Genomic DNA, 22,971 nt, shown 5'->3' with positions numbered 1-22,971 from the left:
GAAACAGCAAAAGCAGTGCTCAGAGGTCAATTATAGTGATAAACATATACATCAAAAAAGAGGAAAGAGCAAGAACCAACATCTTAACCCTACAACTCCAACGAACAGAAAATGAGCAGCAAAAGAAGCCCAGTCACCAGAAGAAGGGAAATAATAAATATTAGACCAAAAATAAATGAAACAGAAAAATAATAAAAATAACCAGCAAGAGTACAAATCGATTTGTTGAAAAGATCAACAAAATCAACAAACCACTGGCCAAGTTGACAAAGGAAAAGAAGAAGATGCAAATAACCCAAATAAGAAAAGAGATGGGTGATGTTACAACAGAACCAACTGAAATAAAAAGGATCATAACAGAATACTATGAAGAGCTGTACTCCAACAAATATGAAAATCTAAAAGAAATGGACAAATTAATAGAAATACATGACCTACGTAAACTAACACAAAATGAAGTAGAATTTGAACAAGCCCATAACAAAAGAATAAATTGAAGAGATCATTAAAAAAAAAAAAAACTCCCAAAAACCACACAAAAAAAAGCCCTGGCCCAGAAGCATTCATGGGAGAATTCTACCAAACAGAGAAGAGCTGACACCAATACTACTCAAACTATTCCAGAATATAGAAAAGGAAGGGATACTCCCAAGTGCATTCTAGGAAGCCAGCATAACCCTACTACCAAAGCCAGGCAAAGATACCCCTAAAAAAGAAAATCACAGACCAATATCCCTTATGAATACAGATGCAAAAATTCTCAACAAAATACTAGTAATAGAATCCAATAGCATATCGAAAAATAATACATCATGACCAGGTGGGATTCATACCAGGTATGCAAGGATGGTTCAACATTAGAAAATCAAGAAACATAATTCACCACATGAATAAAAGAACCACATGATTATATCAATTGATGCACAAAAGACATTTGATAAAACCCAACACCCATTCCCGATAAAAACTCTCAGCAAAATAGGAATAGAAGGGAAATTTCTCAACAAAATGAAGGGTATACATACAAAACCAACAGCCAACATTATTCTCAATGGAGAGAGACTGAAAGTATTCCCCTTGAGAATGGGAACCAGGCAAGGATGCCCTTTATCACCACTCTTATTCAATATTGTACTGGAAATCCTAGATAGAGAAATAAGAAAAGAAAGGGAAATTAAAGGCATCCAATTGGTAAGGAAAAAGTAAAACTATCGCTATTTGCAGATGATATAATCCTGTACATAGAAAATCCCAGAGATTCTACAAGAAAGCTACTGGAACTAATAGAAGGGTTCAGCAGAGTGACAGGGTACAAGATCAACATACAAAAGTCAGTTGGATTTTTCTACACTAACAAAGAGAACTTAGAAAAAGAAATCAGGAAAATAATACCATTTATAATAGCCTCCCCAAAGATAAAATATTTAGGAATAAATCTAACCAGGAATGTAAAGTACTTGTACAAAGAAAACTACAAAACACTACTGCAAGAAACAAAAAGAGACCTCATAAATGGAAAATCATACCATCCTTATGGATAGAAAGTCTTAACATTGTAAAAATGTCAATGCTACCCAAAGCGATCTACAGATATAATACAATCCTGATCTAAATTCCAACAACATTTCTTAACGAGATGGAAAAGCTAATCACCAACTTTATATGGAAAGGAAAGAGGCCCTGAATCAGCAAAGCATTACTGAAGAAGAAGAACAAAGTAGGAGGCCTCACACTTCCCAATATCAGAACCTATATACAGTTATGATAGGCAAAATAGCCGGTACAGGTACGATGACAGACACAAAGACCAATGGAACAGAATTGAGAACCCAGAAGTAAAGCCATCCACTTATGGACAGTTGATCTTCAACAAAGGATCAAAATCCATTAAATGGGCAAGAAATAGTCTCTTTAACAAATGGTGCTGGCAAACTGGATATGAATTTACTGAAAAATAAACAGGACCCATACCTCATGTCATACACAAATATTAAGATGGATCAAAGACCTAAATGTAGAACCTAAAATTATAAAAGTCATGGAAGGAAAAATAGGGGCAATCCTATTTATGGCATAAATAGACTATCAAACATAACTAAAAATACACAAACAGAAGAAGATATGCTAGACAACTGGGACTTCTTAAAATTAAATACTTATGCACATTGTTTGCCGTACTGTGGGGGCTTGCATGTTGCTGTGATGCTGGAAGCTATGCCACCAGCATTCAGATACCAGCAGGGTCACCCATGGAGGGCAGGTTTCAGCTGAGCTTCCAGACTAAGATAGACTAGGAAGAAGGACCCGGAAGTCTACTTCTGAAAAGCATTAGCCAGTGAAAACCTTATGAATAGCAGCGGAACATTGTCTGATATAGTGCCAGAAGATGAGCCCCCCAGGTTGGAAGGCACTCAAAAGAGGACTGGGGAAGAGCTGCCTCCTCAAAGTAGAGTTGACCTTAATGACATGGATGGAGTAAAGCATTTGGGACTTTCATTTGCTGATGTGGCACGACTCAAAATGAGAAGAAACAGCTGCAAACATCCATTAATAACCGAGACCTGGAATGTACGAAGTATGAATCTAGGAAAATTGGAAATCATCAAAAATGAAACGGAACACATAAACATCAATATCCTAGGCATTAGTGAGCTGAAATGGACTGATATTGGCCATTTTGAATCAGACAATCATATAGTCTACTATGCTGGGAATCACAACTTGAAGAGAAATGGTGTTGCATTCATTGTCAAAAAGAACATTTCAAGATCTATCCTGAAGTACAACGCTGTCAGTGATGGGGTAATATCCATATGCCTACTCGATGGCACTAGTTTTTTTTTTTTTTTTACAAGGAAGACCAGTTAATATGACAATTATTCAAATTTACGCACCAACCACTAGGGCCAAAGATGAAGAAATAGAAGGGTTTTATCAGCTGCTCAGTCTGAAATTGATTGAACATGCAATCAAGAGGCATTGATTATTACTGGTGATTGGAATGCGAAAGTTGGAAACAAAGAAGAAGGATCAGTAGTTGGAAAATATGGCCTTGGTGATAGAAAAAATGCCGGAGATCGAATGATAGAATTTTGCAAGACCAACGACTTCTTCATTGCAAATACCTTCTTTCACCAACATAAATGGTGACTATACACATGGACCTCGCCAGATGGAACATACAGAAATCAAATTGACTACATCTGTGGAAAGAGACGATGGAAAAGCTCGATATCATCAGTCAGAATAAGGCCAGGGGCCGACTGTGGAACAGACCATCAATTGCTCATATGCAAGTTCAAGCTGAAACTGAAGAAAATCAGAGCAAGTGCACGAGAGCCAAAATATGACCTTGAGTATATCCCACCTGAATTTAGAGACCATCTGAAGAATAGATTTGACACATTGAACACTAGTGACTGAAGACCAGACGAGTTGTGGAATGACATCAAGGATATCATCCATGAAGAAAGCAAGAGGTCACTGAAAAGACAGGAAAGAAAGAAAAGGCCAAGATGGATGTCAGAGGAGACTCTGAAACTTTCTCTTGAGCGCCGGGCAGCTAAAGCAAAAGGAAGAATTGATGAAGTAAAAGAACTGAACAGAAGATTTCAAAGGGCCTCTCGAGAAGACAAAGTAAAGTATTATAATGACATGTCCAAAGAGCTGGAGATGGAAAACCAAAAGGGAAGAATGCGCTAAGTGTTTCTCATGCTGAAAGAACTGAAGAAAAAAATCAAGCCTCGAGTTGCAATAGTGAAGGATTTCATGGGGAAAATATTAAACGACACAGGAAGCATTAAAAGAAGATGGAAGGAATACACAGAGTCATTATACCAAAAAGAATTGGTCGATGTTCAACCATTTCAAGAGGTGCATATGATCAGGAACCGATGGTACTGAAGGAAGAAGTCCAAGCTGCTCTGAAGGCATTGGTGAAAAACAAGGCTCCAGGAATTGATGGAATATCAATTGAGATGTTTCAACAAACACATGCAACGCTGGAGGTGCTCACTTGTCTATGCCAAGAAATATGGAAGACAGCTTCCTGGCCAACTGACTGGAAGAGATCCATATTTGTGCCTATTCCCAAGAAAGGTGATCCAACCGAATCTGGAAATTATCGAACAATATCATTAATATCACACACAAGCAAAATTTTGCTGAAGATCATTCAAAAACAGCTGCAGTAGTATATTGACAGGGAACTGCCAGAAATTCAAGCTGCTTTCAGAAGAGGATGTGGAACCAGGGTTATCATTGCTGATGTCAGATGGATCCTGGATGAAAGCAGAGAATACCAGAAGGATGTTTACCTGTGTTTTATTGACTATGCAAAGGCATTCGACTGTGTGGATCATAACAAACTATGGATAACACTGCGAAGAATGGGAATTCCAGAACACTTAATTGTGCTCATGAGGAACCTTTACATAGATCAAGAGGCAGTTGTTCGGGCAGAAGAAGGGGATACTGATTGGTTTAAAGTCAGGAAGGGTGTGCGCCAGAGTTGTAGTCTTTCACCGTACCTATTTAACCTGTGTGCAAACAAATAATACGAGAAGCTGGACTATATGAAGAAGAATGGGGCGTCAGGATTGGAGGAAGACTCATTAACAACCTGTGTTATGCAGATGACACAACCTTGCTTGCTGAAACTGAAAAGGACTTGAAGCACTTACTAATGAAGATCAAGGACCACAGCCTTCAGTATGGATTACACCTCAACATAAAGAAAACAAAAATCCTCACAACTGGACCAATGAGCAACATCATGATAAACGGAGAAAAGATTGAAGTTGTCAAGGATTTCATTTTACTTGAATCCACAATCAACAGCCATGGAAGCAGCAGTCAAGAAATCAAAAGACGCATTGCATTGGGCAAATCTGCTGCGGAGGACCTCTTGAAAGTGTTGAAGAGCAAAGATGTCACCCTGAAGACTAAGGTGCGCCTGCCCGAAGCCATGGTATTTTCAATCACATCATATGCTTGTGAAAGCTGGACAATGAATAAAGAAGACCGGAGAAGAGTTCATGCCTTTGAATTGTGGTGTTGGCGAAGAATACTGAATATACCATGGACTGCCAAAAGAACGAACAAACCTGTCCTGGAAGAAGTGCGGCCAGAATGCTCCTTAGAGGCAAAGATGGCGAGACTGCGTCTTACATACTTTGGATATGTTGTCAGGAGGGATGAGTCCCTGTAGAAGGACATTATGCTTGGCAGAGTACAGGGTCAGCGGAAAGGAGGAAGACCCTCAAGGAGGTGGATTGACACAGTGGCTGCAACAATGAGCTCAAGCATAACAACGATTGTAAGGTTGGCGCAGGACCGGGCAGTGTTTCATTCTGTTGTGCATAGGGTCACTATGAGTCGGAACCGACTCGACGGCACCTAACAACAACAACAGCAACAACATGCACATTGAAAGACTTCTCCAAAAGAGAAACAATTTTTGGCAACGAAATATTCAACAAGGCACTAATCTCTAAAATTTACGGAAAACTTCAACATCTCAACAGCAACAAAAAATCCAATTAAAAAGTGGTCAGAGGACATGGACACTTCACCAAAGAAGACATTCAGATGACCAACAAATACATGAAGAGAAGCTCATGATCATTGGCCATTAGAGAGATGCAAGTCAAAACAACGATGAGATAATATCGTATCCCAGCTACAATGGCACAGAGCAGAAAAACCGAAAATAACAAATGCTGATGAGTTTGTGGGGAGATTGGAACTCTCATGCGCTGCTGGTGGGAATGTAAAATGGTACAACCACTGTGGAAAATGGAATGGTGCTTCCTTAAAAAGCTAGGAATAGAAATACCATATGATCCAGCTATCCCACTCCTAGGTGTATACCCTAAATAAATAAGGTCCATGAGGTGAATAGACATATGCACACCCATGTTTATTGCAGCATTATTAACAATAGCAAAAATATGGAAACAACCTAAGTGCCCGTCAAGCGATGAAGAGATAAACGAACTGTGGTACATACACACAATGAAATACTACTCAAAGTTAAAGAATAACAATGAATCCACAAAACATCACACAACGTGGATAAACCTGGAGGACATTAGGCCACTAAAGGACAAATACTGTATGAGAAAAAGAGACATTCTTTGATGGTTACCAGGTATGGGAGGGAAAACTAGTTACTAAATAGTAGACACATTAACTTTGGTGAAGGGAAAGACAATAAACAATATGAGGGAAGTCAGCACAAAATTACAAATGCAAAGGAAGACACTGAGAGGCACACAAAAGTAATAGGCAATATTGGTAAATACTATTACATATACAATCCTGCAACAACAGAAATAACAAGCAATAATTTATGAGTGGATCCATAGGTAGATGTGTAAGCTGAACAGGTGTGGGATGGCAGAGGGGAGCATACTCATGAAAACAGATAAGTTTGGCAGTAGACATTTCTACATACATATCTCTATACACTGCAAATATATCCATGTATACAACAGAGCACACAGAGGGCACAGTCATGAAAACTTCTTAGCCATAACCAAATGGCTTGCGGGTTTGAATCAGTGGACTTGAGGGCTTAGGACCATAGCCTCGGGGGTCATCTAGGACAATTGGCATAACATAGTCCATAAGGCAGTGTTCTAAATCCTACCTTGGTGAGTAGTGACTGGGTTCTTAAAAGCTTGTGAGTGGCCATTTAAGATACAACAATTGGTTTCTTCCCATCTGGAGCAAAGGAGAGTGAAGAAAACCAAAGACTCAAGGAAACAATTCGTCCAAAGGACTAATGGATCACATGAACCACAGCCTCCACCAGCCTGAGACCAGAAGAACTAGATGGTGCCCGGCTAACACTACTGACTGCTCTGACCAAGGGCACAATAGTGAGTCCGGGACAGAGTGGGAGAAAAATGTAAAATAAAATTCTAAGTCATGAATAAGACCCAACTTACCAATCTGACAGAACCTGGTGGAACCTCTGAGACTGTGGCCCTTAGACACCCTTCAAACTTGGAACTGAACTCATTCCCAGAGAACACATTATAGCCAAACAATACACAGGCCTATAAAGTAAACAATAAAACCCAAGAGGAATGTGCATCTCAGAACAATCAACTATATGAGACCAAAAGGACACCATTTGCCCAAAAGCAAAGTTCAGAAGGCAGGTAGGGGCAGGAAAGATGGGGGAATGGAAACAAGGAACCCAGAAAGAAAGGGGGGCGGAATGCTGGCACATTGAGGGGATTGCAACTAGTGTCACGAAATAAGCTGTGTATAAGTCGTTGAATGGGAAACTAATTTGCTCTGTAAACTTTCACCTAAATCACAACAGAGTGTTATATATAAAAAAAAAATCTTAAAAAAGGATGGAAGCTCAGTGTCCATCAGCAGATGACTGCATGAACAAAGTGTGGTATATCTGTATAATTGAATGTTATTCAGTCACCGAAAAGGAGGAAGACCCTCAACAAGATGGACTGACACGGTGATTGCAACAATGGGCTCAAACCTAACAATGTTTGTGAGGATGGCACAAGACCACGTGTTTTGTTCTGTTGTACACAGGGTCGCTATGAGTCAGAACCAACTCGAGGGCACCTAACAACAACACCACCAGGGGTGGGGCGGGGAGAGTGCGAGAGTGGGTAATGAGGAATTATCGCTTAAGGGATATTGACTTTCTCTTTGTAGTGAAGGAAAACTTTTGGAAATAGTGGTGATGATCGCACAGCATGATGAATGAAATTATGGTCACTGAATTATACGCTTAAAAGTTATTAAAACGGCAAATTTTATGTTATATGTATTTTATCACAAGCAAATTTTTAAAAATCCATATGGGTCTTCTTACCTTCAGGAGCTAGACAGAAGTCCAAAACCTGTAATTTAAGGTACGCTATCACCTGACCACCTGACCACAGGTGGACTCTTCTATTCTCACTTCTAGTTCCTGTCAATGTGCAAAACTCTCCCCCTTCCCAAACACACTTTCCCACTGCTGCTACTGCCATCAGCAGCTTCGGCTCTAACCACTCCCACTTCCAAAATTCCACCCCATCTCATAAAACCTTGCTCATCTTCACCTGCGACTGCTTTCATGAAGCCCTTCCTAATTTTCCTTCTACCCTCTCCCTCAGAAATCAGAAATCAATCATGTCTTCTTCCATGTTCCTAAACTACTTGCCTGTATTTGTTTCATTACATAGATTTTATCTTCTTGGAAGTAGAAGGGAACTCTGTAAAGTAAAAGTTCCCCAAGCACAAGAACCATGTCTAAAGCATCTCAGTAAGCTCTGGAGCACCTCCACATAGTGTTATTATTTGCCTGCTTACCCTTCTCTCATCTCCCCACTGTGTTTGTTGTTGATGGGTGCCATTGGGTTGGTTGCCATTTATAGAGACCCATGTACAACAGAATAAAACACTGCCTGGTCCTGTGTAATCTTCACAATCATTATGCTTGAGCCCATTGTTGCAGCCACTGTGTCAGTTCATCTCATTGAGGGTTTTCCTCTTTTTCGCTGACCCTCCACTTTACCAAGCATCATGTCCTTCTCCAGGGACTGGTCCCACCTGATAACATGTTCAAAGTACGTGAAATGAAGTCTCACCATCCTTGCTTCCAAGGAGCATTCTGGCCGTATCTCCCTCTGTTGTTGTTTGTCCTCAATTCCTACTGATAGCAACCATATAGGTCCTATAGGTAGGTAGAACTATCCTACAGAGTTTCCAAGGAGAGGCTGGTGGATTCAAACTGCTGACCTTTTGTTTAGCAGCCTGAGCTCTTAACCACTGTGCCACCAGGGCTTCTATCTCCCCACTAGCCTCTCACATTTGAAGAAGGCTGGGAACTGTGTCTTGTTACCATTGAATCCTGGCATAGTGCCTGGCACATAGTAGATGTTCAGTAAAAGCTTGTAGAATCAAACAATAGCCCTCTCATTCCATTGACCGCTTTGACCCCATCGTTTGGGTCTCCCATGTACTTAAGCAACCACTGCTATCATTTCCAGTTTCCTCCCTCACCTCTAAGATCTTGAACTCTGAAAATGCCTTCCAGTTACCAAAACTTCTCATCTTTTGGTGAACTCATTCAATCCCACACTATAGCTTATGGCCTGTGACCTCCCGCTATTCTTCCAGTCAGTCCTCTGGCTTACCCTCACCTCCCTTCCCAGTCCAACATTCTACTCTGTTCTTTCCAGAGCCCTGGCTAGGGTGAGGTCACTGGAGCACAGAAATTTAGAGGGCGCCACATTTTTCTTCCACCACCTCTCCAATTTCAGTTGGAAGCCTCACTCTGGCCCTGGGCCAGCCCCCTTGGCAGTCACAGAGATGGATGGAGCAAGAGGCCCGAGGTCAAGGGCTGGGAGCACACAAGCCAGGGGACCTTTTGTGCGCAGGGCCGCGCCCCCCCCCGCCCCCGCTTACAGCAGCTTCCATTGAAGCCAAGGCAGGTTTTATGCTGTTTGCCTCGGGCACCAAAAATGCTACTTAGGGCTCCAGTTCTCTTCCCTCTTCCCTTACCCCTTGACACTGTGCCAATCTCCACCCTGATTTCCTTATTTCAGAGCTACAGCAAGTCCCGTCGCTGGGCTTCCTGAGACCACCACCAGCTCTGGCTGCCTGCCCTTGGTGGGTGACAGGGCTGCTCAGCCATCTTTTTGACTGTTATATGTTGAATCCTCGGGAATATTTGTATTCCGGAATATTTCTATTGAGAAATATTTGTATTGCAGGATACGAGAGAGAGAGAACTTGAGGCTCAACTGCATAGAACTAAGCCTAGATGAGGTTAACAAGTCCCTTCACCTTTCTGAGCCTCAGTTACCTCATCTGTAAAATGGAACTGATGATAGCATCCACCTGATAGCATTATTCTAAGAAGTAAAGTGCGTAGTAGACTGCCTGGCACATACAGTAAGCACTGATAGATGTGAATTCCCTTCCCTGAGTTTTTAATTATCCTCCTTGTGTCTACTCTTTTCAAGATTGTGGTGAGGATTAGATAAGAAAACTAGTGAAAACACCTGCTGTAGTAGGTTCAATCAACGTTGGTTAAGACCAACTCCAGAGGCCAGGCAAAGCCTCTTCTCCCCTTCGTGTCTCCCACCACCCCTCCCATTACATATATATCAGTGGACATGAAAGGCTAAAGAGCTCTGAAGAGAACTTTCCTTTCAGGATCGAGAAATTCAAAACTTTTTGAGCTGCTGCCAAGAATGTTCACTGCAATCAACTTTGTCTATCATAAAGAGGCCAGCCTTGGGTTTCCAATTCTGCCACTGAATGTTGGTCCCCTCCTTGAGTGTAGTAGGAGTTTTAAGTGCAGCTGAAATCAAAGTCCAGTTCTTTCTTCATATGAGTGGATTTTAAAAAGCCCAGGGATATTTTTATCCGTGGTTTTGAAATTGTGACCAAGACTATGGTAAGAATTGCAAAAAAATGAGGCTGTTGTAAAGTTCTTAGTTTTGCTTAAATGTGCTTCTTTTTCCAAAGCCTGCATTCTATGTGCACGTTCATTATATGTTGTTTCCAGCTGACTTACCCTTTAGAAAAGTCAGAGCCACAGGAAACACATGCCCTGGAAGTGACTCAGGCACTACAATAGCACATATCCTGCACACGTGGTCAGCTAGGCTTCTGAGGAAAGTTGACCGGTGGACTCACCACTCCGTATAAACTAAACCACGCAAGCTCTATTTCCTACACCTGGAAACACCTGGTTGTGCTAACATTTCATTAATTTTTTTTAAATAAAAGAGTGATATTTTAAATTAGCTCACAGCATTTTCAGAGCAAAAGATTTTAATTTTGATGAGGTTCAGTTTTTCGAATGTTTCTTTTATGGATTGACCACTTTGACCCCGTTATTTGGGTCTCCCATCTACTTAAGCAACCAGTGCTGTCTAGTGTCAAGTCTAAACACCCCTGGCCCTAAAGGTTTTCTCTGAAAGTCTGTGATCCATTTTGAGTTAATTTTTTAATAAAGTGTGAGGTTTAGGATGAGGTTACTTTTTTTTTGCCTATGGATGTCCAATTTCTGCAGCATCATTTGTTGAAAAGGCTATTCTTCCTCCATTGAATTGCTTTCACAAGTTTGTCAAAAATCAGTTGGGCACATTGGTATGGATCTATCCCTGGGTTCTCTATTCAGTTTCATTGATCTGCCAATACCAGTCTTGATTAATGTGTGTTATAGTAAGCCTTATTATTGAGTAGAGTGATTCCTATCACTTTATTCTACTTTGTTAAGATTGTTTTAGCTATTCCAGGGCCAGTCTCTTTCTATATAAATGTTAGAATGAACTTATCTATATCTACAAAAATCTTTGTTGGCATTTTTATAGGAATTACATTAAACTTGTTTGAGGAGAATTGACATCTTTACTATGTTGCGTCTTCCAATCTATGAACAGGTATTTAGGTGTCTTTTTTATTTCTTCCATCACTATTTTGTAATTTTAAGCACACAAGTCCTATACATGTTTTGTTAGATTAAAAAACCTAAGTATTTCATTTTCTGTGAAGCAATTGTAGATGCTATTGTGTTTTCAATTTTGGTTTCCATATGTTCACGGTTTGCATAGGGAAAATGTGATTGGTATTTATGCGTTGACCTTTGCCTGTGACCTTGACAAACTCATTTATTAGTTCTAGGAGTTTTTTGTGTCAGTTTCTATGTACACTGTCATGTCATCTGTGAACAGGAACAGGCTTTCCAATCCGTATGCGTTGTTTTCCTTTTCTTGCGTTATTGCAAGGCTAGAACTTCCATCACCGTGTTGAATAAGAGTGGTGAAAGCAGGTATCATTGCTTTGTTTTTTATCTTAGGGGGCAAACATTCAGCCTTTTACCATTAATCATGATGTTAACTCTAGAGTTTTTGTAGATGCTCTTTATTGAGGTTAGTTGTGTTGTTACATGCAGCCGAGTCAGTTCCGACTCACAGCAACCCTATGCACAACAGAAAGAAACACTGCCCGGTCCTGTGCCATCCTTACAATTGTTGTGCTTGAGCTCATTGTTGCAGCCACTGTGTCAATCCACCTCCTTGAGGGTCTTCCTCTTTTCTGCTGACCCTGTACTCTGCCAAGCATGATGTCCTTCTCCAGGGACTGATCCCTCCTGACAACATGTCCAAAGCATGTAAGACACAGTCTCGCCATCCGTGCTTCTAAGGAGCATTCTGGTCGTACTTCTTCCAAGACAGATTTGTTCGTTCTTTTGACAGTCCATGGCATATTCAATATTCTTCACCAACACCACAATTCAAAGGCGTCAATTCTTCTTCAGTCTTCCTTAGTCATTGTCCAGCTTTCACATGCATATGATGTGATTGAAAATACCATGGCTTGGGTCAGGCGCACCTTAGTCTTCAAGGTGACATCTTTGCTCTTCAGCACTTTAAAGAGGTCCTTTGCAGCAGATTTACCCAATGCAATGTGTCGTTTGATTTCTTCCCTGCTGCTTCCATGGGCATTGATTGTGGATTCAAGTAAAATGAAATCCTTGACAACTTCAATCTTTTCTCCATTTATCCTGATGTTGCTCATTGGTCCAGTTGTGAGGATTTTTGTTTTCTTTATGTTGAGGTGTAATCCATACTGAAGGCTGTGGTCCTTGATCTTCATTAGTAAGTGCTTCAAGTCCTTTTCAGTTTCAGCAAGCAAGGTTGTGTCATCTGCATAACACAGGTTCTTAATGAGTCTTCCTCCAATCCTGATGCCCCGTTCTTCTTCATATAGTCCAGCTTCTCGTATTATTTGTTTAGCATACAGACTGAATAGGTATGGTGAAAGAATACAACCCTGACACACACCTTTCCTGACTTTAAACCAATCAGTGTCCCCTTGTTCTGTCCAAACAACTGCCTTTTGATCTATGTAAAGGTTCCTCATGAGCACAATTAAGTGTTCTGGAATTCCCATTCTTTGCGATGTTATCCATAATTTGTTATGATCCACACAGTCGAATGCCTTTGCATAGTCAATAAAACACAGGTAAACATCCTTCTGGTATTCTCTGCTTTCAGCCAGAATCCATCTGACATCAGCAGTGATATCCCTGGTTCCATATCCTCTTCTGAAAGCAGCCTGAATTTCTGGCAGTTCCCTGTCAATATACTGCTGCAGCTGTTTTTGAATGATCTTCAGTAAAATTTTGCTTGCGTGTGATATTAATGATATTGTTCTGTAATTTCTAGATTCGGTTGGATCACCTTTCTTGGGAATAGGCACAAATATGGATCTCTTCCAGTCAGTTGGCCAGGAAGCTGTCTTCCATATTTCTTGGCATAGACAAGTGAGCACCTCCAGCGTTGCATGTGTTTGTTGAAACATCTCAATAGGTATTCCATCAATTCCTGGAGCCTTGTTTTTCACCAATGCCTTCAGAGCAGCTTGGACTTCTTCCTTCAGTACCATCGGTTCCTGATCATATGCACCTCTTGAAATGGTTGAACATCGACCAATTCTTTTTGGTATAATGACTCTGTGTATTCCTTCCATCTTCTTTTAATGCTTCCTGTGTCGTTTAATATTTTCCCCATGAAATCCTTCACTATTGCAACTCGAGGCTTGATTTTTTTCTTCAGTTCTTTCAGCATGAGAAACGCTTAGCGCGTTCTTCCCTTTTGGTTTTCCATCTCCAGCTCTTTGGACATGTCATTATAATACTTTACTTTGTCTTCTCGAGAGGCCCTTTGAAATCTTCTGTTCAGTTCTTTTACTTCATCAATTCTTCCTTTTGCTTTAGCTGCCCGGTGCTCAAGAGAAAGTTTCAGAGTCTCCTCTGACATCCATCTTGGTCTTTTCTTTCTTTCCTGTCTTTTCAGTGACCTCTTGCTTTCTTCATGGATGATATCCTTGATGTCATTCCACAACTCGTCTGGTCTTCAGTCACTAGTGTTCAATGTGTCAAATCTATTCTTCAGATGGTCTCTAAATTCAGGTGGGATATACTCAAGATCGTATTTTGGCTCTCGTGCACTTGCTCTGATTTTCTTCAGTTTCAACTTGATCTTGCATATGAGCAATTGATGATCTGTTCCAAAGTCGGTTCCTGGCCTTGTTCTGACTGATGATATTGAGCTTTTCCATCGTCTCTTTCCACAGATGTAGCCAATTGGATTTCTGTATGTTCCATCTGGTGAGGTCCATGTGTATAAAAAAAAAAATATTATTTTTTAATTTTTTTTTAATGCACATGGAGTCCATGTGTATAGTCACTGTTTACGTTGGTGAAAGAAGGTATTGGCAATGAAGAAGTCATTGGTCTTGCAAAATTCTATCATTCGATCTCCGGCATTTTTTCTGTCACCAAGGCCATATTTTCCAACTACTGATCCTTCTTCTTTGTTTCCAACTTTTGCATTTCAATCACCAGTAATACTCAATGCCTCTTGATTGCATGTTCAATCAGTTTCAGACTGAGCAGCTGATAAAAATCTTCTATTTCTTCACCTTTGGCCCTAGTGGTTTGTGGGTAAATCTGAATAATAGTTGTATTAACTCCTCTTCCTTGTAGACATATGGATATTAGCCTATCACTGACAGCGTTGTAGTTCTGGATAGATCCTGAAATGTTCTTTTTGACAATGAATGCAACACCATTCCTCTTCAAGTATGTCATAGCATAGTAGACTATATGATTGTCTGATTCAAAATGGCCAATACCAGTCCCTTTCAGCTCACCAATGCCTAGGATATCGATGTTTATATGTTCCATTTCATTTTTGATGATTTCCAATTTTCCTAGATTCATACTTTGTACATTCCAGGTTCTGATTATTAACGGATGTTTGCAGCTATTTCTTGTCATTTTGAGTCGTGCCACATTAGCAAATGAATATCCCGAAAGCTTTACTCCATCCACGTCTTTAAGGTCAACTCTACTTTGAGGAGGCAGCTCTTCCCCAGTCATCTTTTGAGTGCCTTCCAACCTGGGGGGCTCATCTTCCGGCACTATATCAGACAATGTTCTGCTGCTATTCATAAGGTTTTCACTGGCTAATGCTTTTCAGAAGTAGACTTCCGGGTCCTTCTTCCTAGTCTGTCTTAGTCTGGAAGCTCAGCTGAAACCTGTCCTCCATGGGTGACCCTGCTAGTATCTGAATGCTGGTGGCATAGCTTCCAACATCACAGCAACATGCAAGCCCCCACAGTATGATAAACTGAGAGACATGTGGGGATCGAGGTTAGTTTGTCTCCCTTTACTCCTAATTTGCTGAGAGTTTCTTTTTTTAAAATCATAAATGGATGTTGAAGTTTGGCAAATGCTTTTTTTGAATCAATTAACATGACATTATGACTTTTCTTCTGTAGTTTGTTGGTATGATGGATTACATTGATTTTTTAATATTGAACCAGCTTTGCATCCCTGGGATAAATCCCATTTGGCCATGGTACATAATTCTTTTTGCTGTATTGCTGTATTTGATTTGCTAGTAAAGTAATACTCACCTTATAATATAAATTGGGAAGTATTTTCTCCTCTTCTCTTTTCTGGAAGAAATTGTGTAAAATTGATGTTAACTCTTCTTTAAACATTTGGTAGCATTCTTCAGTGAAACATCTGGGCCTAGAAGTTTCCTCTTGAGGAGTTATTAATTACAAACTCAATTTCTTTAATGTCATAGGACCACTCAGGTTGTCTAAATCATCTAGGTTGAGTTCAGAAATTGTCAAGTAATTGGTTTATTTCTTCTAAATTGTCAAGTTTATAAGCCTGAAGTTATTTGTAGTTTTCTCTTATTTTCCTTTTAATGGATACAGGATCTGTAGTGATACTGTTTCAATCTTGATGTTGTTTACCGTGTGTTTTCTCTTTGTCATTCTTGTTATAGGTTTATCAGTCTAATTGATTTTTGCTCCAAAGAACCAGGGCTTTGTACCGTTGATTTTATCTATTGTTTTTCTTTTTTTCAATTTCATTGATTTCTGCTCTCATCTATATCACTTCCTTCCTTTTGCTTACTTTGGGTTTATTTCGCTCTTTTTTCTGTTTTCTTGAGGTAGGGATTTAGATTGTTGTTTTGAGATCATTCCTGTCTTATAATGTAAGCATTTGGTACTATAAATTTCCCTTTCAGCACTGCTTTAGCTGCATCCCACATATTTTGATATGCTGCATTTTCATATTCATTCAGTTCTCTATATTTTTAAGTTTCACTTAAGACTTCCTTATTGATCCATGGATTATTTACAAGTGTGTTGTTTCATTTTCAAGTATTTGGAGAATTTCTTGATAGCTTTCTGTTTTTGATATCTAGTTTGATTTCATTACTATCAGATGACAGTTTTTATAATTTCAATACTTTAAAATACCTCACAGTGTTTGATGATTTTTGAAATAGCATTTTTCCATATCCGAGACATTTGGGGGAGCAGAGTGCTACATGTAGGGATGTACAGTTCTTGATGGAGGGACAGGGAATTACCACTTATGGAGCACCTACTACTCACTCAATCACTGAGTGCTTTACATATATGATTTCATCTAATCCCCTCAGCAACTCTTTTCAGGTTGCTACTGTTATTAACCCAATTTTTAAGTATAGGAAACTTGAGGCCAGAGAGTTTAAGTGCCTTGCCCTATTTCACTTGGCTAAGGAGGAATTTGAATTTGTATCTCTCCATCTCCAAATCTCTTTTCACTGGTGATTTGCAGGTGAGAAAATTGAGATGGACCATGAGGAATAAAGAAAAACACAGGACCATGTCCTAGAAAAGGCAAGAGGCAACCAGTTTTCCAATGTCACTCTTGTTATTGCTTCTTCACTGTGGTGTTTATATACCTAGTCAATTTGATATAATTTCATTTATAAAATTTTAATTCAAATGCTATGCATTTTCTTGGCCACACAGTGCCAAATAATTGATTTGACTTAAATTTTATTTCTTAACCTATAGTTACAGCATAATGCAGAGTCTAATGGATAAGTAACTTAAGCTGTGATATACTTGCATAATAGGGACCAAAATACCCACCTTGCAGAGTTGCTATGACACTGAGATAAGACCTGAAAGTGCTTTTCACTATCAAGCACAATACAAATGTATGTGATTATTATTACGATAATGCAAATGACAGCAGTGTTTTGTCTAGGAGCCAGGGCCCTGTTCATCATGTGGAACAAAAGTTTTTAGTCCATGGACCTCATGGATAGGCTTCAAGGTCCTTTGAACATTCTGCAATAGTATGCAAACAATATGGAAAGGTACATTTAGGGGGGTTACATTATTTCCTAAAAAGCAAAGATGTCACTTTGATGACTAAGGTGTGGCTGACCCAAGCCATGGATTTTTTAGTTGCCCCATATGCATGAGAAAGCTGGACAATGAAAAAGGAAGACAGAAGAATTAATGCTTCAAATTGTGTAGGCAAAGAACATTGAATATACCCTTGGGGGTGCAGTGGTTAAGAGCTTGGCTGCTAACCAAAAGTTCGGCAACTGGAATCCACCAGTCGCTCCTTGGAAACCCCACGGGACAGTTCTACTCTGTACTATAGTGTTGCTATGAGTCGGAATTGACTTGACAGCAACAGGTTTCGTTTTTTTGTTTTAGTCAGAAGAATGAACAAATCTCTCTTAGAGGAAGTACAGCCAGAATGCTCTTTAGAAGCAAGGATGGCAAGACTTTGTCGTGCTTACTTTAGACATGTCATCGCTAGAAAAAGACATCATGTTTGGTAGAGGGTCAGCAAAAACAAGGCAAACCCTCAGTGATATGGATTGACTCAACAGCCACAACAATAGACACAAATATACCAATGATCATGAAGATGACACAGGACTGGGCAATGTTTCATTCTGTTGTGCATGAGGTGGCCATGAGTCTGAGTCCACTCTACGGCAACTAATAACAACAGCAAAATTATCTCCTCCCCGAAAATCTTTGGAATTGATTAGCTTAAATGAAATGAAAGGAAAATATTTGGCCATATGATATAGGAAATAACATATAGTCATTGACTTCTGAATACTGAAGTGCCTTTGTCAGGTGTAGTCAACTTGGAGAGTGTTTCTTTTCACATTTTCAAACTAGAATGGCAGATATTCGACTTTCTACCTGCACTGAGGAGCCCTGGTGGTGCAGCGGTTAAGAGCTTGGCTATTAACCAAGTGCTTCCAATCCACCAGCTGCTCCTTGGAAACCTTATGGGGCAGTTCTACTCCGTCCTATAGGGCTGCTGTGAGTTGGAATCAACTTGATGGCAATGGGTTTGGTTTTGGGGGTTTTACCTGCACTGAGCTTAGCAAGAAATGTGCTCAAAAGACAGAGAGCCATGCATTCCTGGATAGTAGGCTTAAGGCATTTAGCGGATGGAAAAGTCCTCATGTTTCAATTTTGAACAGGTCTGTACACTAGCCAATTAGTAGCTGGGATAGCTAGATTTGTAGAACTGACTCTTGATGATTCTGTACTTGGAGTGTTACTTTGAAACAACTGGGGACATAGAGACTAAGAAGGCTGTACAATTAGTATAAAAACTTCTAAACAAGGAAGTGGCCTTTATACTGCAAAATAGGCTTGTATCCTGCAACTCATTGTAAGGGGTACAGAAAAGGATCACTTAATGACTCAGAACCAGGCAATAGAAGAAGAAGATCCAGGCAGAACATTTGGCTAAGGATTTGCATAGCTCTGAGGGTAGGGGGTATTAGAGATGATGTCAGGGCTGACCAGTTGGCATTTGTGGGGCTTGAGTGAGCCCAGCAAGACTACCAGCCCTCAAGGGCGTGTGCTGGGTTTGGAGCCCAGGCGCCAGCCTGAATCAGACCAGGGGTCTATGGAATGGCTTGAAGCAGGTGAAATGCAAGAGAACAGAGTCAAGGCCCTAGAAGAAAACTAAGATAAGTACTGGGGGAGTATTAGTGACTGTAGGTTTGCCAGATAAAATACAAGATGCTGATATTGCATGAGAAATGTTCATACTAAAAAATTATTCATGGTTTGTCTGGAATTAAAATGCAGTTGGGTATCCTGTATTTTTGTTTGCTGAATCTGACAACTCTGTATGAGTGAGAAGCCATTCTCAGGAGACAAGAACTGAGGTGAAGGAACAGATCAGTGCTTCTCAAACTTTAGTGTGTGTACAAATCACCTGAAAAGTCAGCAGCTCTGGAATAGGCTCCAAGTGCTTATATTTCTAAAAAGTTCCTAGGTGTTGCTGATGCTCTGGGTGAGAGATCACACTTTCAGCAACAAGGGGTTAGATAGCTATGGAGGTTAGTGCTTGGGCCACCTTTCTCATTCCATAGTGAGAGTTCCATCATTATCAGCTAACCCTTCTGCCAGCACTTTTAGCCCCAAGTGAAGGAATGCCTTCATAGAGTGTCGTCAATAGTGTCTAGAGCAGGTGATGCATTTGGGCTCCAAAGTGGGCAGACCCAACAAGAAGAACCTTTTAACAGAAAGGAGCTGTAACAGGACTCATTCCTCCAATACAGTAGTTCCCAAACTTGCCTGCACATTAGAATCACCGGGGAATCTTTTTCAAAAATTCCAGAGTCCAGGCCATCCCAAACCAATAAAATCACAATCTCTGAGGATGGGACACAGGCATCAGCATATATATATATATATTTAGTTCTCCAGGTAATACCCATGTGGAGATGAGTTTGGGAACCGCCACTCTAGTGCCAATGCTGGCAATAAGGCAATGAGAGCACCTCGTCAGCGACAAATGAAAGTTGCTATAGTTCTAAAAAAAAAAGTAGCCAGGGAGGTAGAGCTAAGCAGATAAGCATAAGGAAACTTCTTTGGTTTAAAAGAAAGGGTAAACTCTCAAGCAGTTGTCAGAGATCTCATTTTGTGGACCAGGAAGTTGAAGCTTAAGGTGACCAGTTAGTTGAAGGCCAAGTTTGCAGAAGTATCTAAACCAACTACTGACATTTCTCTGCAATTTTATTTTCTTTAGGTTCCTTCTTTACTTTTGGGGTAAATATATGATTTGTATCATGCTCAAAACCATGACACCGGCTTTGCAAACCATCAACAGCCTGAGGGGCATTTGGGCTACACGCTTTCCCTTTTGGGTGGTTGTGGACATACATACCAGCTAATAGCAAACATGAGCCCTAGAGGAGAATTGCTATAAGCCCCTCTATGATAGTGTGATGAAAAGTGTTTGCTATAATTGCAAACGTATGATGTTAGCTGTTTGAACCAAGTCTGTTGAACCTGAAGTTCCCAGATGGTAGCAGTAGACCCCACATCAATGAATTTCCCATTTGAGTGGAAATATGGTCTCTGGCTCTTGGCACATGGTCCTCGGAATTCTAATCTCGAAATCCTTTCCCCCCATTTTAGTGAAATATTTTTTGGAACTCCTTTTATCATCGGTGGGAGGGAGTGGGTTGAAAGTTGTGTCTGTACGTGTTTTCTGTGCTAATCTGAGAGCTGGACTCAACCTCAGGGCTTGGGTCACTTACACACAGAGATCTCATTGTGAGGGGGGAGGAAAATGGCAGCTCCTCAGCTGTACTTTGAAATTTTGCATTTAAAAAAATCAAGTATTCGTAAGCCTCTTATTTAATGAATGAATCCCTTTGTATTTACATCCTTCACAACCCAGGGCACAAATAGGGTTTAGTTGCTAGAAAGTGAAAACTTCAAGCTCATCAGAATGGAGGAAATAGCAGGCAATTTAGATGAACTATGGATGTGGCTCCATCCCAATTCCTTGGTACCTGCTCCTAAGGGCATGCCAACCAGTGCTCTGTTTTTCAGTGTCTCCACCCCAGTTCAGGACATTATCCAAAACAGGGCAGTAAGATGCTGACCACCAGAAATCTGCATTCAGCTGGTAATGTTCTTACCTGAAATGAGGAAATGGGAACAGAACAACCAGCGAGGTATGGCAACTGCCAATTGCCAATGAATACCTGACTACCTTCTGCCATGTGCCTGCATCTTGCCTCCTCTCCTTTTGTTTAAGTTTGGTGTTTACTTCTCAAGAACGAGCAAACAATTGAGGAGGCGTTTTAAAGATCCCAGCTCTATCAGAATGGATCCAAAAGAACATTTAGAGTTGACATGATTTCAAAGTGGAAATGGGACGAACTCATCCTTGGATTCTCCCACTCCTAAGAGTAGTTCTCAAGAAACCCTTCAATATTCATTAGTGGCCTGTGAATTCAGTTTTATGAAATTACGATAAGCCAGTTTTTTTGAAGTATGAAAGAGCTAACTTATCATATTTTTGAATTGCCCATCTAAAGCCTGAATATTTTTGTATTTCCATATTTCTCAAGTAGCACTTAATTTAATCTTAGCCCCATTTCTTTCAATAAACCATTGTTGCATCTCATAAGCAGCACAGCTTCTTCCTCTAACTCATCTCCCCGTGAAATTGGTTTAATGAACCAGAAAGGTATGAAGCATTAGCAACAGTGGAATCCATGTGGTAGCACTTCATTTTTCAGAGGCACTCACATTTCCACCCTAATTTATAAAATCAGCACACAAATGATTTTTATCACGGCCATTACATCAGTATAAATGACTGCCTTTTCTATAACACGGCAGTTAGTCAAACTGTTGAAATGATATCTATTAGTCAAGGGACGGGGGGAGAGGTGGGAAAGAGTTAGTGAAAATGAGTGCTGATGGTTGTCTTATAGAAACACTAATATTAATTTACCGTAATGAACACCGATGGGGTATTTTGCAAACGTACAGATGAAAATTAAATGCACAAAGTGAAGCAAATGGGTCAATTTGTTCAGGACAAAGAAGGGGACCTTCAATAAACAAATGGTGCCATATAGAGACAGGCAGAGATGCAATTAGTCAGGCGCTCTTCCTGGCCAGTAGGCAGGCTGCAGCCACCCTGGGCAGGAGCCATTGTTGTTCTCTCCCTCGTGGGTGTCTTCATTTATCTCATTGTAGGAACTGTCATCCTGGTTTTGTGCCCCGCAGCCTCGCTGTGTCAAATTCATCCTGCCTCCTTGGAGAATACTACCCACTGGCATGCCCTCTTTTCACCATTGCCACCTCGGTCACTTGCTGGAAACGAGTTACACCCTCCTCCCCTTTCAAGTTAGTCAAACTTCAGTCATCTGACCTTGCTAATATGGACCATGTGATCATTTGGGCGGGATTGGGTTGATGGTTGCCTTTGCTCTCACTGTGTATAACGGTTTACTAAGCAAATGATCAGTATGACAGTGTTTTTGGAGAGAGGGTATGGATGGATGGGTGCAGGAAAAGTTTAACCTTAAGAGAACAAATTGTTCACATATGTCAGAAGCAACATTTAGACATAAAAAATTTGTGTACAAATTGGAAGTCATTCTTGTCTATCGAATGACATGGTTGCTTTAGGTAGGCTTCCGTATGTGAATGTTAGGCAAGTCTTTACAATGGCATTGTAGCTGCTTGGTTGACAGCCTAGACTACAGTCACACAAACTTGATTTGATATCTTACTCCGACACTTACTAGCTATGTAACACTGGGCAGGTTACTTAACCTCTCTGAGTCTCAGTTTCTTCATCTTTAAAAGAAAGGACAATAGAACTTACCTTACAGGTTTGTTATAAGGAAGGAAAGAAATGATGACCATATAGCCCTTGGACCAGTGTCTGGAACAGCATACCTTCTGGATACAAGGTGGCTGCTTTCAGTATTCCATTCCCCACCCACCTCAATGACCACTCCCCATCCCCCCACACACACAATTTCCCCTTGCCTCTTGCCATCATCTGTGGTGAATTTATCATCTCTTTTGGCTTCTGAGGGACACCTGGACTTTTAAAATCCTGGTGACCTTAATATCCATTCACTTCAGCCATTATTCCCTCAATGTTTTTTTTTTTTTTAATAATAGCTATATTGACATATATAAGGAGCCCTGGTAGTGCAACAGTTAAGCACTCTGCTGCTAACCAAAGATTTGGCTGTTTGAACCCACCCAGTGGCTCCACTGGAGAAAGACCTCGTGATCTGCTCCCATGAA

This window comes from Elephas maximus, chromosome X, assembly GCF_024166365.1.
Source record: "Elephas maximus indicus isolate mEleMax1 chromosome X, mEleMax1 primary haplotype, whole genome shotgun sequence".
Lineage (NCBI taxonomy): Eukaryota > Metazoa > Chordata > Mammalia > Proboscidea > Elephantidae > Elephas > Elephas maximus.
The sequence above is the reverse complement of the archived record's forward strand: the minus strand, read 5'-3'. Positions refer to the sequence as shown.